Genomic DNA, 18,323 nt, shown 5'->3' on the forward strand with positions numbered 1-18,323 from the left:
GTATTCAGATAACACTGTCTGTCATGCTGACCAGCATTGTCTTACTGTTCCCTTGTGCGTCTCCTGTCTCTGTCTGTATCCACTTTGTCTTTAGTCTTCTACTTCAACTGTAAACTCTTGGGGCAATATTTGAAAAGTGCCTAGCACAATGGAGTCCTGATCCGTGACTGGGACTCCTAGGTGGTACAACAGTACAAATAACTAGTATAATACATTGGATTCAGGCATTCCTGTCTTTCCCCGGCCGCCTCTCATTCTGAGTATCATTTCTAAAATTAGACAGGACAAGGTTCAGGCAATGATAGTTTTGACTTGGATTAATCAGTTTTTATTCTCAGGTTTCCTAGCTCTATACCATATCTGCTATCACAGGTTCATGATTAATCTGTCCATTTGGGATTCTGGCAGTATGAATACTGGACTGTTAATAATCTCTCTGAATTTAAGTATTCCCTAGAGTTTTAAGAGAGTTTCTTGGAGAGAAGGGAGCATTCAACAACAAGAATGTATACAAGGAAACGGAGAAGATTCTTGCTTGTATTTTTCTAGCTCTATTACAATCTATGGTGTATTCAGAATGGGGCTATTTGGGGCTATTTCAGACAGTCTGGGTTATCCTTGAGTTCTGTTAAGATCTGATTGGCTGCCATCTCTGCTTACTATCGTCTAGATTTTTGAAGGGATTTATCCATATCTTTCCATCCATTTTAGATCCACCACCTTCTAGGGACTTGAAATTCATACTTATGAAGCCAATGGAATCACTGTTGAGATTCTGGGAGAATACTCTTCATGCTATTGATTCTTGAAGATTTCATTCCTCTCCTATGTTGGCTTCCAAGTTCAATACTCTTCCAAAATCTTTAATAAAATGCTTCACAAACCACATACTTTTTGAGGATTGTTACTGCTATTTAATCTCTCAAGAATTGGGATCCATGTTGATCGTACTCAAAGGAGAAAGAGAGGTTACTTACCAGTAACTCTACTTTATGTAGATTCACATTTAACTCCCTCTATCCTCTTCTTTTGAGCCTTTGCTAAGGATTCTGAAAAAGTAAAAAGGAAGTGATGGGGGCTTGGAATCACTCTCATGTACATCCTTGGGACTAAATATTAAGTGCCATAAGGGGTCAGTCATGTAGCTCCAATGGCTATTGCTTCCTAGAGAGTTCTGACTGGATGCTGAAGGATATGTATTCCAAGAATGACTGTCTACTTGAGTAACCTTCTCTATTATTGGCCAGTGGAGATCAGTTACTCTTTGTTGTCCTGTTGGCAGAGAACTAGTGTGGAGTTCATTGTGCCCTTTGCAGAGTAGGCATGACCAAAGTTACCCACTTCCTGGAGTAACTGAAACAGTAACAGTATAAATCTCAGCCCAAACTTGCTCCTTGAACCTGGATGTTCTTAGAGTTTCCTTCCACAATCTCCTCTGAACTCAAAGATACACATCCATACCCCTTATATCATGGTTGAGCTAATTGGATTTACTTGCCAGCATGATAGAACAGTAAGTACCCTGAATCTGAAATAGGGTGTTAGTGCTCGTACCTAGGGTAATTCAGCAGAAGAGTCCAGCTTTCCTTTAGAGGGTTAGAGTCTGCCACCCTATTACAAAGTCCTACTGCCCATTGGCAGATAGACCCAAAACAAATCAAGGCCAAAGGTTTGTAGTAGAAACCTCTTTCTCAAGCACTTCCTGGATATTTGAGAAGCATTGTCATCTATCTATACAACACTTACTGACCTCTTCCTAAGCATGTGTGTAGGCTAAATTGTTGAAATGAGAAAATGCTTATAAATAGTTTGCTCCTTATAAGTAGTTAATGAGGAGCTTGGGCTTTCCTTTGCTGTTCTAGAAATGTGTGTCCTTCTGATGTCCCTACAAAGCTGGTTTAATAGCCACCGATCAGTTTTACTTCTTTCCCTTGGAACTGGAGCCATGAACCTTCACAATAATTTGTAGTGCACTCACAGGGCGAATGTACTACTATGGAATCCTAGTCTTGAATATTTGTGGGCAGCCAAAAACTGCGTTTTGTGAATTTTATCCTTTAAAAAAAAAAAAAAAAAAAACCTCTGAAGAAATGTAAAATACAAAAAGCTGGGTCTGATCCTGCAAACCCCTTTTTCACCTGAGGAGTCTCACTAATGCTTGAGGTTGTAGGGAGGACTTTGAATAATCTGTGATTTTTAGGAAATGTCACACACCAAATTTTCCATACTAGCCCCTCTTTTACATTTTCCAGGCTATCTCTGCAATGAAGAGAGTTAAAGATTAGAGGTGAAATCCTGGCCTCATTGACTTTAATTGCAAAACTTCCATTGAATTCAGAAGGGCCAGAATTTCACCCTACCTTTTTAAAAATGAAAGCTGAGATTAGCCTTGATACTTTCTCAAAAAAAACAAGATGAGGGAAGACATATGGCTGAGGATTTCATGGACCCTAATGGCCCGGTCTGGGGCTTCAGGATCCTTTGAGATGAAAGGCACTCTAGAGATATAAGATTATTCTTACCTCTAGGTCGCTGGGTGGGAACCCAGGCATGCACATGCCTCAGTAACTTTTGTATTTCTTATAAATAAGGCTACGTTTATGTCACGGAGGTCATGAAAGTCATGGATCTGTGACTTCCAGAGACCTCCGTGACATTCTCTGCTTCAGCCCCAGGGTCTGTGGGGCTGCAGCTGGCAGCCAGCGGGGCCCTGGCAGGGTTCCAGAGACAAGTGACAGACTCTTGAGGGGGCCCGCCTTAGGGTTCCAGCGACAGGTGCCAGCCTCGTGCGGGAAAGGGGATGCCTCGGGCAAGCGGCTGGGGTGTCCCATTTTCTCTTTGGGAAATATGGTCACCCTGCAGTTTCCAGCTGCTGTGGGCAGAGGGGGAATCCCACAGCTCCCAGCCACCAGGATGGCAGGGGAAACCCTGGAGCCACAGCAGCAAAATTCTCAGGTCACAACTTCTGTGAATTTTTGTTTATTGCCCCGACCTGTCCGTGACTTTTATTAAAAAATAACCATGACAAGATCTTAGCCTTACTTATAAATAAGTTTAATGCTAAAATGGACACAAATGAGGAAATTCAAAACCTAAGATTCCCATCGCAATATGAACCCCAACCACAGCTTTCAATATATTTTTTAAAAACCCTTTTCATAGTATAACCCCACGCTCTATATTCTTGGCAATATGGCCAAGCTAACATATGTATTTGCCATGGGAATTCTCAGCAGGAAAGCTCTTTGCTTCATTATCCACCGAAACTACTGATTTCTAGACTTGACTTTGTTCATCACAGCCCTTTGTGCAGAACAGCTGATCCCAGGCAGCTGAGTCTCACACAGAATTGGTGTTTCCTTGTTAGGTGTGTGTTGCTGACCTCTGATTTTCATGTTGACTCCTAGAACACAGATCACTAACCAATGAACCCTCGTATAGTCTCTGCCTGTCCCTATTACAGACAGCTTGGCGAGGGAAAAGAAGAGAGAGTCTGAAACACCTTATTAATCACCGATCAAGGAAGTGGGCAATATGAATTACCTCAGACCCGATTTATTGACAAGATATCTGCAAAGAGGAAGTACTTGACTTGATTGTGGAGAGTGAATCAGGATCACTGTGGTAATTATGCAGTTGTGTTAATGTGAGTTAATGCAGTCTTAGGATTCTCCAAACTCCCCACCGCCTAACACACATATAGCACTATCTAATTGTCCAGGTGCATTATTGGGGTCTTACACCTTATTCTGAAGCATCAGGTATATGCTGCTTCTGAGGGCAGGGTTTTTCTTGCTATTAATATTGATTTATATTGTAATGGACCCCAAGGTGTGGTAGGTGCTATGCAAACACTTAGAAGGTGGCATAGGAGGCAGCAAATAGAGCTAAAACAGGTGAGTTTGTAAGGGGAATTTGGGGAGGGGATGTGTGCTGATTTTGTATTTGTGTGTGTATGTGTGTTTTCCTTCTTGACAGGAGTTTAGGAGGGAAGGCTATGACATCTGCAGCAGTGGTGGTGACTCGAGGAATGGAAGAGACAATGAAGATGACTGGATAGGCAAGCTGCGTGATGTACATTATCCTGGAGAGGGTATCTGACAGGTGCTTTGTTTGTGTGAAGTGCCGCCTAATACATCTGATGGAAGAGAAGATCCAAGGTTTTGGAGATGCAGCTAGAAACTGGCAGAATTTTGAAGGGTATTGGAGTCGAGGATGGAGGGAAGGCAAGAGGAGACTGAAGCGAAACCTCAAGGCTTGCAGATGCAATCTGGACCAGAAAGCTGTGAGGGTAGACTGCTGGATGAAGAAAGTGGCTGAGGAAAACATGACTAACAAGGAGGTAGCAGAGGAAAAGACCGGCTACTGATGGCAAAATAGAGCTGAGGAACACGTTTGTTGAGTTGGAAAAGGAAGGGGAGAGGGGCAGGCTGTACCAGAGGATGGGAGAGGACGGAAGAAGAGAGGAGTGGCTAACCCTACAAGAAGAGAGCCGGAGTTCAGAGCCCCAGGAGGATAAGAGATGTCTCGCAGAAGATTGCAAGTGAGAACAGAAGACAAGAAGACTTGTAGCCAGGAAGAATAGAAGGGGGAAGGCCAGATAATCACACCAACATCAGTAAGAGGCAGGTCTGTGTGACTGAGAACTCCCTACTAAAAACAGCTGACAGACCTGTCACCACTGCTGAACTGGAGAACAGAAGGATGTGCTGTCTGCTGGGAATTAAGATATGGGATGTGAGGCTGAAGAGGATCCTAATAGGAGCAGGAAATAATCCACTGATTGTCCTTCATGTGGAAACAAATGACATAGCTAGATTCTCACTGGGACACACAAGGAAGTCTATGACAGGCTGGGGAAGACTCTTTAAAAAATGGAGACTCAGGTGATCTTCATTGGGATTCTCCCCCTCCCTAGAAGAGGAGAGCAAAGGCAAGACAAGATTATGATGATCAACAGATGGCTCAGGTAATGGTGCTATAAGGCGGACTTTGGGATGTTCAACCACTGGGAGGTATTCCCAGACAGAGGATTGTTCTCATGGGATGGACTCCACCTGAGTAACGAGGGAAATAGACTTCTGAAATGGAGCACAACTGATTAAAAGCGCTTTAAATTTGGAATTCGGGGGATACGGTTTGGAGATGCACCTATAATCTCCATGCCTGAGTCTGATATTGAGTGGGAGGAAAATCAAGTAAAAGATGATACAGCAATGAAGAAAGGAACAACAGAGGGTAGAATGGACAAGAGGAAAGACAGTGTTGGTGCTGATGACGTTAACAGTCAGGTACATGATACAGGCAGTAAAATGACTTTACCTAATTGGGTAAGGAACATGGGTGAAGCCAAGCAGAAACAAATCAGATGTTTGTACGTCAATGCCAGGAGCCTGGGTAACAAAATGGAAGCACTAGAACGAGTAGTGCAAGAAGTGAAACCAAATATAGGGCTAATTGAAACATGGTGGAATAGTAGTCATGACTGGAGTATAGGTACTGAAGGGTATGTGCTGTTCAGAAAAGACAGAAATAAAGGTAAAGATGGTGGAGTAGCATTGTATATTAATGACGAGGTAGACTGTAAAGAAATTAGAAGTGATGGAATGTATAAAGCAGAATCTGTTTGGGTCAAAATCACTTTGGGAAAGAAAGGTATCAGAGGCCCCATTGGGATAGTGTTTGGGGTCTGCTACAGACCGTAGGGTCTGATTTGGATATGATTAAAGACCTCTTTAATATTTTTAATGAAATAAATACTATTGCTAATTGTGTGATTATGGGAGACTTTAATTTCCCAGATATAGATTGGAGGACAAGTATTACTTGTCAAGGTAGGGCCCAGATAAGCGATGGGATGTCAACCCAACACAATGCAGAGCAGGTTAAATTAGGTCAGTTAACCTTATATTTTGCACCTAGAGGAGACCAGGAATCAATAAAGCCTCATGAAAGATAAGTTCAGCTGAGAAAGGAGCAGGTTGGACCTGTATAAAGGGATGAAGCGGAGAACAGAAGGGGGCTGCAGGGAAAGTAGTCTGCAGTCACTCCCTGGGAGAAGAGAGGGTTGTTTGGAGCTACAGAGTTTGGCAAGGAGTCAAAAAGGGGAAGTAGTCTACACTTACTCCCTGGAAGGAGGGAGTTTGGGCTGGTAAACCCAGTGGTGAGGGGCCTGAAGATAGAGAAGGAAAGTAGGAAGGAGTCCAGGGTAATAGTGACAGGGTCTGGGAGCGAGCAGACTGTAGTTCCTGGATATAGGGTCTCTGGGCGGGAACCCAGAGTAGTAGTTGGGCCCAGGTTCCCCTGCCAGCCACTGGGAAAGTGGCATAGGACCTCATCTTGGACTAAAAGGCTGTCTGGAACAACATGCCGACAGCAGATCCAGTGGGACTTTGATACCCTGGAAGGGGAGGGCTGTACAGTGACTTGGCCAGAGGACTGAGTCATGAAGAGGGAGTACTGCGAGTCTTGCAGAGCAAAGATGGGGGGAGGGGAGGGACGGCGTGGTGTGAGCAATTACTAGAAGGGGAGAATCAGACCTGAAGGAGCTAATTCCCATATGTGGCCACAAGGTGGTGCCCCAGCGGACAGTGAAGGTCATTACAGGTAGCCAACAGATTTCTTCACCAAATAATCATCGAACCACCAAGAGGTGATGCCATTTTAGATTTAGTATTGGTAAGTAGTGGGGACTTCATAGAAGAACTGGTTGTAGAGGACAACCTTGATTTGGTGATGAGTTAATTCAGTTTAAATTAAATGGACGGATGAACAAAAATAGTCTACAACTAGAGTCCTTGATTTCAAAAGGGAAACTTAAAAAAAATTAAGGGAAATAATTAGGGAAGTGGAATGGACTGAATCAAGGATCTTATTGTGGAGGAGACTTGTAATAAGTTTCTTCAACTTTGACTTAAAGTATCTGAAGCTTGCACCTCAAGAATATAAGAACATAAGAACGGCAATACTGGGTCAGACCAAAGGTCCATCTAGTCCAGTATCCTGTCTTCCGACAGTGGCTAAAGCCAGGTGCCCCAGAGGGAATGAACAGAACAAGTAATCATGAAGTGATCCATCCCCTGTTGCCCATTCCCAGCTTCTGGCAAGATGAAAAGATTTGTAGGGAAGGATTGCAGAGCAAACTGAATGAGCAAGCATCTCAAACAGGTTAGTAAGAGAAAGCAGAAAGCCTACCAGGAATGGAAGAAGGGATGGAAGAAAGCTACCTCTTGGAGGTCAAAAAGTATAGGGAAAAAGTGAGAACTGACAAAAGTCAAACAGAATTGGACCTAGCAAAGAAAATTAAAATAGTAGAAGGTTCTTTAGCCATATAAGGAGAAAGAAAACAAAGAAAAAAGTGGAGCGATTTAACACTGAGGATCGGGTGGAGATTAAAGATAATCTAGGTGTGGCCCAATACCTAAATGAATGCTTTGCTTCAGTTTTTATTAAGGGTAATGAGGAGTATGGGGGCAGTGGCAGGGTGGCTAATATGAACAAGGAAATGGAAGTAAAAATTACCACATCCGAGGTAAAAGCCAAACTCAAACAACTTAATGGGACCAAATTGGGGGGCCTGATAACCTTCATCCAAGAATATTAAAGGAACTGGCACGTGAAATTGTAATATCAATAGCAAGGATTTTAATGAATTCTTAAACTATGCAATTATACCCTTTGACTGGAGGATTGCAAATACAGTACCTATATTTAAGCAGGGTGCGGGGAGAGATCTGGGAAACTATTGGCCTGTTAGTTTGACCTCAATTTTATGCAAGGTCTTAGAACAAATTTTGAAAGAGAGAGTAATTAAAGCTATGGAGGTAAACAGTAATTGGGATAAAATACAAGATGGTTTCACAAAAGGTCAGTTGTGCCAAACTAAGCTCCCTTTGAGAAGATAACTGATTTTTTAGACAAAGGAAATGCAGTGGATCTAATCTACCTGGAGTTCAGTAAAGCATCGGATAGATTTCCACATGGGAAATTATTAGTTAAATTGGAGAAGATGGGAATTAATATGAGGATCAAACAGTGGGTAAGGAAGTGGTTAAAGGGGAAATTACAACAGGTCATGCTGAAAGGTGAACTGTCAGGCTGGAGGGAGGTTGCTAGTGGAGTTCCTCAAATAAGGTTCGTCCCAAGACCAATCCTTAACATTTTCATTCATGACCTTGACACAAAAAGTGGGTGTGCGCTAATAAAATTTGCAGATGACACAAAGTTGGGAGGTATTGCCAATTCAGAGGAGGACCGGAATATCATACAAGATTGGATGGCCTTGAAAGCTGGAGTAGTAGAAATGGGATGAAATTTAATAGTACAAAGTGAAACATCATGCACTTAAGGACTAACAACAAGAATTTTTGCTATAAGCTGTGGATGTATCAGTTGGAAGTGGCAGAGGAGGAGAAAGACCTAGGTATATTGGTTGATCACAGGATGACTATGAGCTGCCAATGTGATGTGACCATGAAAAAGGCTAATGCAATCTGAGGCTGCATCAGGCAAAGTATTGCCAGTAGAGACAGGGAAGTGCTATTGCCATTATACAAGGCACTGGTGAGACTTCATCTAGAATACTGTGTGCAACCTTGGTCTCCTATGTTTCAGAAAGATTCATTCAAACTGGAACAAGTACAGAAAAGAGATACTAGAATGACAAGAGAAATGGAGAACCTGCCTTACTAGAGGAGACTTAAGGAGCTTCACTTGTTTATCCTAACAAAGGCTAAAGGGGGGATATGATTGCTCTCTATAAATACATCAGAGGGTTAAACACCATGGAGGGAGAGAAGTTAAGTTAAAGGCCAATGTTGGCACAAGAACAAATGGATATAAACTGGTCATCAACAAGTTTAGGCTTGAAATGTTAGGCCAAGGTTTCTAACCATTAGAGGAGTAAAGCTCTGGAGCAGCCTTTCAAGAGGAGTAATGGGGACAAAAAACCTAACTTGTTTTAAGACTGAGCTTGATAAGTTTATAGAGAGGGTGGTATGAAGAGATTGCCTACAATAACATATGTCCCATCCACGACTGCTATTAGCAAATATCTCCAACAGCTAGAGATGGGACACTAGATGGGGAGAACACTTGGGTTACTACAGAGAACTCTTTCCCAGGTGTCTGGTTGGTGGGTCTTGCCCACATGTTTAGGGTCTAACTGATAGCCATGTTTTGGGTAGGGAAGGAATTTCCCCGCAGATCAGATTGGTAGAGACCCTGGGAGTTTTTCACCTTCCCCTGCAGCATGGGGCAAGGGTCACTTGCTGGCTTGACCTAGAGTAATAGTGGATTCTCTGTCATTTGAAGTCTTTAAACCATGATTTGAGGACTTCAGTAACTCAGCCAGAGGTTATGGATCTATTACAGGAGAGGGTGGGTTAGGTTCTGTGGCCTGCAATGTGCAGGAGGTCAGACTAGATGATCATGATGGTCCATTCTGGCAATAAAGTCTATGAATGAGTCCCTGCTCCAAAGAGCTCACAGTCTAAATGAAGTGAGGAGCAGTGCGATACAAGATACCAGTGAAGTGAACAGGGTCAGGATGGATATTTGGTTTGTTAGGTCCATGGTGTTTCTATTTGTTTTCCCCTCCCTGTATAAACTATCTCCAGCTGCCCCTCTAACTAGCCATTACAAATTTTTATTTATTTATAATTATATATAAACTAATCGCAATTGCCATTCTACCGAATCATCTCCTCCTGCCCATTTCCTATAGCCAGCATTGGTTAATTTACCACCGCTTGTCCCCCTGTCTCCCTACTCCCCAAATTCTCTCCTCCTACTGAGAACCATAAAATGGGTAGATTAAACCAGTGGTCTGACTTGGCTTGATTTTCCAGAAGTGCTGAGTACCCTACAAGTCACGTTGATGTCCATGGAAGCTGCAGATGCTGGGCAACTTTCATAGAGCTGATTGAAATATTTTTGACAAGACAGTTTCTGTTGAAAAATACCATTTTGTGCAAAATTGAAATATTTTATGGAGCCACGTCAGTTTTGATGACAGTTTCGTCAGGAAGGTGTCTCAGGTCAAAACCAGAGAGAGAGAGAGGGAGGCTCTGTTCTGCTTGATTTGGAGCTGGGACCTGAATCTATGTCTCTCACACCTCTCCCCCTTGTGACAGAGTCTCGTTTTTGTTCAGCATTGGGCAGAAAACAAATTTTGAAATGTTTAACAAAAAGATTTTTTGTTTTCTGGCCAGCCTTAACCTTTAAAAACCAGGCCATAAGACCCTATGTAAATTCACTGGAAATGAAAGGGTCTCATTTAGGAATTACCTTTCTACATGCTTCTTCTGAGTTTGAGTATTGACGGCAGACCATGGTTCTCTGTCTCACTGGAGAAATGCAACTGCTTGGCTCTATTGGCAGACCCTGTTTCAATCACTGTCCTGCATTTCCTTTTAGGTGCAGTATGATCAGACAGAGGGAAAGCCCCAAAGAGGAATCTTTGTGGTCATTTAAGCCGAAATCTCTGCAGCTGCCCCACATTGTCAGAATTCACTGTTGCCCCCTCCTCACCTCCAAAACCAAGGTAACATGCAAAACAGTCTCTGCTTTGGAATGAGCTAAAAGCAACTGCTTGTTTTCAGATCCTGTGCTCTGAGGAGATTATTACACAAATATATGAGGGAGCAGACAGCAGGAGAGAGGGGCAAGAAGGGAGAAGGCAAGCTGATGATTGGGATAGGGCAAGACGGAAGGTGGATTCATGGCTGAGCAGTGGAGAAGGAGGAGGAGGGAAGGATGGAGGCAGGCTGAGGGCAGTCTTTTTCACCAGCAACACTTAGTTGATGCCAGCCATTCTGGCCTCTTCCCTTCGGTCCCTATTCTGCAGTAGACTGGCCCCAGATGCTGGGCTGCTTTCTGACTGCTCATCCACTTCCCCTTTCTAGTGTAACTGCCTGAGAGGCAGCTCCTGTTGCTGTTTGTGGCACAAGGAGTGCTGGCTGTCGCTTGTTAGGAGAATTCCCCCTAGTCAGACCTGGGGTAAGAGCCGTGTGAAGCGGAAGACAATTAGGGGCTTATTAGTGTCCTGGGGAGACGTGTAACTTGTGTTGCTGGGACTTACCAAAACAGCGAGAGTCTTACCGGCAAGCTCCAGCCGAGAAAAGACTGAGGGATTGTCTCACCTAATTATGGGGAATGGGCCTCTTTGTGTTTGTGATTCGGTACGGTTGTCCGATCGCTTATCTCCGGCTGCTGGCTCAGGCCTAGCTGGAAGTGTGCTAATTAGAAGAGAAATGGACGTAGTGATCCTGTCAGCTCTCGTTACCGGTGTGGACAAAGCAGAATATTATTCTGAGGCAGTGTTTTGTGAGTGTCCCTCTTCCAGATCTCATTAGGGGAAAGGCTGGTGGATGGGGAGGGGATCCTACCACATGGGCTGGCTAATGGAGCACAGTCACTGTTACTGTGCTAATTAACGGGCTCAAGCAAATGCTTCTCCAACCAGCAGTCCCCGTAGCTGCACCTGGTGCATCCAAAATCCCAACCGCCTCTCTGGATGAGCAAAGAAAGCAGTGTGTGTGTGACGGAAAGAGGTCTAACTTAGGACAAACCTATCGGACTGCCAGAGGGGCAGGAGAATGGTTAAAACAGTCAGCTTAGAGATTGTACTGGCAGAGTACTGCAGAGCTAGCTGGCTGCACTCCAGTGACCCCACAGTAAATGACGCATGTCTGCTTACACCCAACACACCCTACAGAGGTATGAAATGGACATGTGGGTGGAGAGAATCTGGGGAATAAACACCAAGGATGTAAAGCTGGGATCAAGAAATCCTAACTCCCAGCAGGTGAACAGCTGTCAGTATCCTCATAGAGACCTGTGCAGCAAGGACTGTGAAACCTGGGAAAACTTACAGCTGGTAACATGGAGGTGACTGGGACAATCCCAGACAGAGCGGGCATCAGCCTATTCAAGGTCTGAGATGAGGAGGGAGACAAAAGTACATTTGAGGAGGCTCCTCTTGCCCAAGGGAAATAGTTCCGTCTGTGAGACTTCTAGGTGAAGGAAGCTGAGACCAATAATAACCCATAAATTCACTTAGTCAAGACAGATAGAGAGGGTGGCTCAGGAGGAGCCATAGGAAGCATTGAAAGGTATATTCAGATACCGTGTATCATTTGCTTAAAAGCACTAGTTACAGTTAAAAATTGAGAGAGAATGGAGAGGTAGAAGATAGAAAACAGAATGCTGTTGCACTGAGCTTGTGGGATTCCATAGAGTAGATATATGTCTAACTGGCATAGAAATGGAAATGGTACTAGAGACAGAGACTGCAGCTATGTGGGTAAGCATGCAACCAGAAAGACCTGTGTAGCCATGGAGGCCTGCCCAAGAGAATGGAGGAGTCGGTCGTGTCTCAGGTGAATGAGGAGGGCATTGCATCAGCAACAGAAAAGGACAGTGGGTGTTGAGAGGGAAAGTGGTGGTGAGAATTTTAATTTACTGTTGGTATAATTTTTATCAATGCAGTTCTTAACTTTATAAAGCAACATGAGTAAGCACTACAAGGAATTGCTGGTTGATGTTGATTCCCCACCTACCCATTCTTTTGAAACAATTAAACCTGTATGTGGATGTGATAGTTTTTTAAACTAGGGATCTATCCAACTGCCAAATTAAATCAGTGTCCTCAGCATGAGGGGATAATATGTCTTGTCTGTCTGTCCTAGAATTTTCAAAGTTGCTTTCTCTGTTTCAGCTGTGTTTTGAACCTGTTTCAACCATTTTTGTTCTCCACTAGGTTGGAGGAAGTGCCAGTATGTATTCCATAGCCTACCAAAAATCTTCTGTTCTCTTCAGTAAGCTCAGACTGTAGTTCTCCCTCTCCACTATGTCCACTTATTATTTTTAGGAACATCCAAAATTGTACTAGACACTTCCCAATATAAGTAAAAAGACATTACCCTGTCCTGAGGATCATACAAAATTTCAGATGTGATATAGGGAGGAGTTGGGTGAAGGAGAACAGGGGTAATATTGGTAAGATAAAACCATTATTCAAGAAGATTAGTGTGCGATATAATGGGGTAGTGAAAGCTTTGATTTAGCTTTTTTGTAAAGAAAGAAAGAAAATTAAGGGATGTCTTAGTTGGCTATTTCCTGTAGGCTTGTGGCAGAGTTGGATCTTAAAGAGAGACTTGAAGAGGAGAGGGCAGTCACCTTGCTGTCATGCTCAGGAAAGGTATTCGATGCTTAGGGGACGGCATGAGAGAAAGAGTGTTATGGGAGAAAAGTGAACAAATGGATTATTAACGATACAGTCATGAAGTGCATGCAGTCACAAGAGTGGAGGGCTTGGAGGGACACTTATACTTCATTGCAATTCCTTAATACCATACATACTACTTAGAGCTCTCTATAACCTCCAAGCCATGCCATTACTGGGTACAGAGGAAAGCATTGTCTTCTCCTTCAAGAGCTGGCCATATAGCTCTTCACTCTCAAGAGAAACATCTCCCTGTGTGGGAGCTTGGAAATGTCTAGCAAACAATAGACTTTGGGGCCACTCGCTCTCCCATCCCTTCCTCCCTTGTGCTGGGGAATCATCCCAACTGCCTTTCAGTTCCTTTAAACCCTCTATAATGGTGGTAAACTCCAAGCTCGGATCAGGGTCCTCAACTTATCTCTGGTCAGTTTTGTCCCGTCTGCCCATTTGAGTTCTATTTTTGAGTATGGTTTGTTTGTCAGCTTTTTAAACTATTACAGTGCCTGCTCTTTTCCTTTCTTTGTGCCTTGTGTGGAGTCTCTCCTGGAAAAGGTGAGGCCTTGGCTCTAAGGGGACCCAGTCTCAGTCTTTCTTCACCCCCAATGGCAGCTTGAAGCCTGTGCCAGCATTCTTGGCATGCTGCCTTAGGCCTTCTTATCACCACTTGGTCAGATCACAGCAAGGATCCTTCTCCTGGAGCAGCATCTACTCTGTCCATGCCCTGTCCCTGGGTCATTTGGACTTGTAAAGATCTTCTCTACATCTTCATCCTTATGAAGCCTTGATTTCCTTCCCTTGTCTACATCAGTCTTGGGAGCCAGAGTCTAGGAACTGATCTCCAGATAGGGATAGATGGATGTCTTCTCCACAGATATCTATCTTTTAAGGAGCAGAAATCTAACCATCTCATTGAGGTGTCAGAACTGGAGGAGGAAGGGTTTGAGGCACCTGAGCAGGAAATACCTTTCTTGACTTACCCAGATGAATCTGTAGCTCTCATACCACATCCCATCTTGAAGAAGGCAATCTCCTCAGAAGCATTTTGAATACCTTTACTCCACCTAACTTATGGCTATCTATATAGCTATCTAGTGTAGCTATGGCCAATGAAAACACCTTGCCATGGTGGAACCTTTAGATTCGTGCCTAGAGGTAGAGGCCGGACAGTTGGAGTTGTTGACACATAAAACTTATTCCTCAGTCCTTCTATGGATGAGAATTCCCAATCATCAGGCAGTGCTGGAAAAGCATGTCCTCCTCCCTGGGATGAGCTACTGTCCCTGTGTAACCGTGCCTTAGTGGGCCACAACTGAGAGTGCCAAATTCAGGATGAACTGCTGAGAGACAGGACAGATACACCCCAAGACTGATGGCTAATCCCCCATAGGATATACCAAACCAGCAACAAAAGTAAACTTCTGTTTCACCACACTGGCTAACAAGAAGTCATAAAGGCAGTTTCCTCAGGCATTCCAGCTCTTGTATTACCACTAAAAATACTAGATTTAAAGGTAAATGGTTCTTTACAACCAGTCTTATCAAATAATAGGTTCTTCTGATCCCAAAGGACAAGCCGCATACCCAGGTCAATATATAACTCAGATCTTACCCAAAAATCACGCTCATGCCAATCCGTTAGTATCTAAAATCTAAATTCATAAAAGAAGGAAAGGTGAGACTTAAAATTGGTTAAAGAAATCAAATACATACAGTAATTGCAAAGTTCTTGGTTCAGGCTTATAGCAGTGATGGAATAAACTGCTGGCTTAAGTCAAGTCTCTGACCGCTTCCAAATCATTGGAAGGACTTCAGTCCATTGGTTAGAATGCTCCCATTAGTATAGTCCAGAGGTTTGGGCAGGAAAGAGCCTGGAGCAGGATAGAGGCAAAATGGAGGTGTTTCCCAGGGCCTTTTATATCTTCTGCCATGTGGAGGGAAAACCATTGTTTTAAACAAAAACCTCAGCACAGCTAGTGGAAAATTACAGGTGACAAGATAGTGTTTGGTGTCACATGGGCAAGTCACATGGCCATGCATGAAGGTTTGGACACAGTAGAAGCTATTACCTATACCTCAAACAGCACGTTTGCTGGACAGTCCATTCAGTGTAGATGGGCATCTCCAATGGTCCATTGTCAGTCAAGTGTTTCTTGATGGGCCACTTAATTTGAATAGTCCCTCCAAGATGTGCTGGCTAACTACCTTGTGGGCGTTACCCCAGGAGAAAACATCTGAAATCCAGATATAGAGCCAATATTTATAACATCAAATACAAAAATGATACATGCATAGAGATAGCATAATCATAACCAGCAAATCATAACCTTTTCATAGACAATATTGCATGCCACATTTTGTAGAAGATTTGTTGCAAATATATAACAGTGGTTGCAACTATATGGTCATATTTTAATCAGATAATGTCACACCCTGTTAGATCAGCTTTCAGATGAACTGAGAAAGGAGGGAAAGTGCATCATGTCCGAGCTTCAGATGGTGGCCGAGCCCAATTTCTAAGCTGTGGTTGAAGCTTCTGATACAGCTGCCAGGTCTGTGCTGATCCTCCTAGCTGATGAACTCCAGTTTGCCATGGGAGACTCTGACCATAGAGAACTGACCATAGACCCTTCCTGTGTGAGGGTCCCAATTTGTTAATGAAAGGACACAGGATACCTTGAAGAAGGTAAAAGTCTCTTGGGCAACACTCAGGTCTCTGGGTCTCTGCATGCCTTTAGTTAGAAGGACATCCACTTCCTTTGGGATCCAAAGCTCTTCCCAACTTCCAGGGGACCAGGAGTCAACCCAAAGCCACTCTTCTTTCAGACAGAAGTCCAAACATTGCTGCCAACTGTCTGTCCATGCTTTACTGGGAGCTCATCTGCTGCACCACGCTCCAAGCGGCTAGTTTGATGGGACACTCAAGAACTTCCATCTAGTATCTTGTCTCAGAGCCATGGTGAGATTCTCTACCCAGATTGAAGTCTCTCAGACTTGGTTGTTCAGGATGCTAGATCAAGTGTCCTGCTGAGGACTAAAAGACACTACTGGAAAGAAAGAAACCTTCAACCAGGGAAACTTGCCTAATGAACATGCAACACTATTATATAGGGCTGTCTGCATCCCTTTACACAGCATTGCTTCCTACGTTTGACCCCCTAGATCAGATGAGTCATATAGCCAAGCTAATATGAAGTCATTTTTAACTAACACTGCTCAAGCCCGTATCCAGCATGGTCAGTACTGCTTGTTAACTTCTCAAGAGAGAGGATCCTTATGGGCAATTCTTGAAGGAGGAAAAAAATGGGTTATTTTGACTTTCTGAGATGATTGCCAGTACAGATCAGCACTACCCACTTGGCTTCCCAGCTTCTTCAGAGTCTTAGGTTAAGGATTCCTAAATCAGTGGCAGGAACTAAAAGCTGTTGGGATCGCTGCTGGGACCCACTTTCATGCCCAGAAAAACCAGATATGGAGTGAGTAGCTCTAGCACACAACACTTGCTAGAAGTTTCCAGGGGTGCACATCTCCCAAGAGTGTTGAGCCATGTAGGCAACCCTCCCAAAGAAACATGGTTACTACATATAACTGTTTTTCTCAGTCTCTCTCAAATTCCTCATGTGATGAGGTGTGAGAGTACTTGTTGTCATGTCATAAAATGTCACCGTGCTCTATAAATAATAAGTTGCAAAACTTCATATTTCCAAATACAGAAAAGAAAAGGGTGATCAGATATCTTACATCTTGCTTTCAAACCCTTTCTTGCAAAGAAAGATTCTCCCTGGCAAAGAGAACCCATATAGAGACCAGCAAACCTTGTGTGGGGTGCCTAGTACAAAAGGGTATGATGGTTTCATACATTTCTCATTTAGATTTTTTTTATATTAATCTATTAGTTACTAGTGGAGCAGCTTAGGTAAGGGGTGGCTGTTTGGTTTTAAGGCAGGATAGCTTTTGGAAGGAGATCCCTTTTACATTATTATTATTATGATGTATTTGCATAACAGGCTCCATTGTGCTAGCACATAGTAAGAGACAGTCCCTGTCCTCAAGAGCTTATAATCACAGAATCATAGAGGGGCTGGAAGGGACTTCAAGAAATCATCTACTCCATCACCCTGTGCTGAGGCAGGATTAAGTATACCTAGACCATCCCTGACATATGTTTGCCCTAACCTGTTCTTAAAAACCTCCAGTGATCTAAACAGACAAGGCAGAAAAAGGGAGAAGGGAAAACCGAGTCACAGGGAGGTGAAGTGACTTGTCAAAGTTTACCCAGCTGGCCAGTGGCAGAGCAGGAATAGAACCCAGGTCTCTGAGTCCCATTTCAGAGCCCCTACCACCATGCTGACTCATTCTCAGCTTGAATATCTGTGGCTTTTTATACAAATATAAGCATCTAGAGACTGATGGGTATACGAAATTTAAATAAAAATAAATCACAATGTAATACCTGACGTTTTAATCTTTTTTTTAAATGCCCGTAAGAACTATTTAGAGAATTAAATTTTTAAAATTCACCTTAATGCACTGTTAAAGGCTGGGAGTTTAAACACAAAAATCAGCAAACTAAAAATGAAGGTTTCCCAAATCTGCATTGGACAAAGTATAGCCATGCTATTAAGAACTAGGTATTATTATTTATTATTAAGGTGCTTCTAACAACAGTCATTTCAACTACTTCTCTCAAAGTGTGGGAAGCTTTTGGCCTGATACTCCCTGCTTTGTACCTTGTGCCGTCATTTACACCTGTACAAAGTGGGCATAAAGTACAGCACTACCTTTCTGACTTGGTAGCATTTCACACTCGCTCTGCACAGGCGCGAGTGATGGCACAAGGCAGGGGGAATTAGTCTCCTTAACATTTTGAAATGATTTAACTATAGTGTGTTTAAATTCTTGACCCCACTGGTGCAATGATGATAGCAGGCCAGATCTTGTGAACCCTCACAGAAAATATTATTGTATTAACAATCTCAGCACCCCAAAGAGTTAAGTACTATGCAGCCCTGGTGTAAGTGAGTGTTTCTCCCATTCACTGCAGTAGGAGTTCCAGCTGCTTTTGCAAGGGCTGAATTTGATCCAGTTAAATATTTACTTA

At 43.2% G+C, this 18,323-nt stretch overlaps 1 protein-coding gene and 1 long non-coding RNA gene across 2 annotated transcripts in view; one reads left to right on the plus strand and one right to left on the minus strand.

The window, feature by feature from the left end:
* Positions 1-5,291, plus strand: part of LIN52 (lin-52 DREAM MuvB core complex component) — a 66,636-nt gene extending 61,345 nt beyond the window's left edge. Inside the window, exons 6-7 of the transcript XR_005225555.2 lie at positions 3,408-3,624; positions 3,979-5,291. The gene's annotated coding sequence lies outside the window, so the exon portion shown is untranslated. The remainder of the gene's footprint in view (positions 1-3,407; positions 3,625-3,978) is intronic.
* Positions 1-18,323, minus strand: part of LOC119566445 — a 70,562-nt gene that overhangs the window by 36,422 nt on the left and 15,817 nt on the right. The window lies entirely within an intron of this gene.

Source organism: Chelonia mydas, chromosome 6, assembly GCF_015237465.2.
Source record: "Chelonia mydas isolate rCheMyd1 chromosome 6, rCheMyd1.pri.v2, whole genome shotgun sequence".
NCBI lineage: Eukaryota > Metazoa > Chordata > Testudines > Cheloniidae > Chelonia > Chelonia mydas.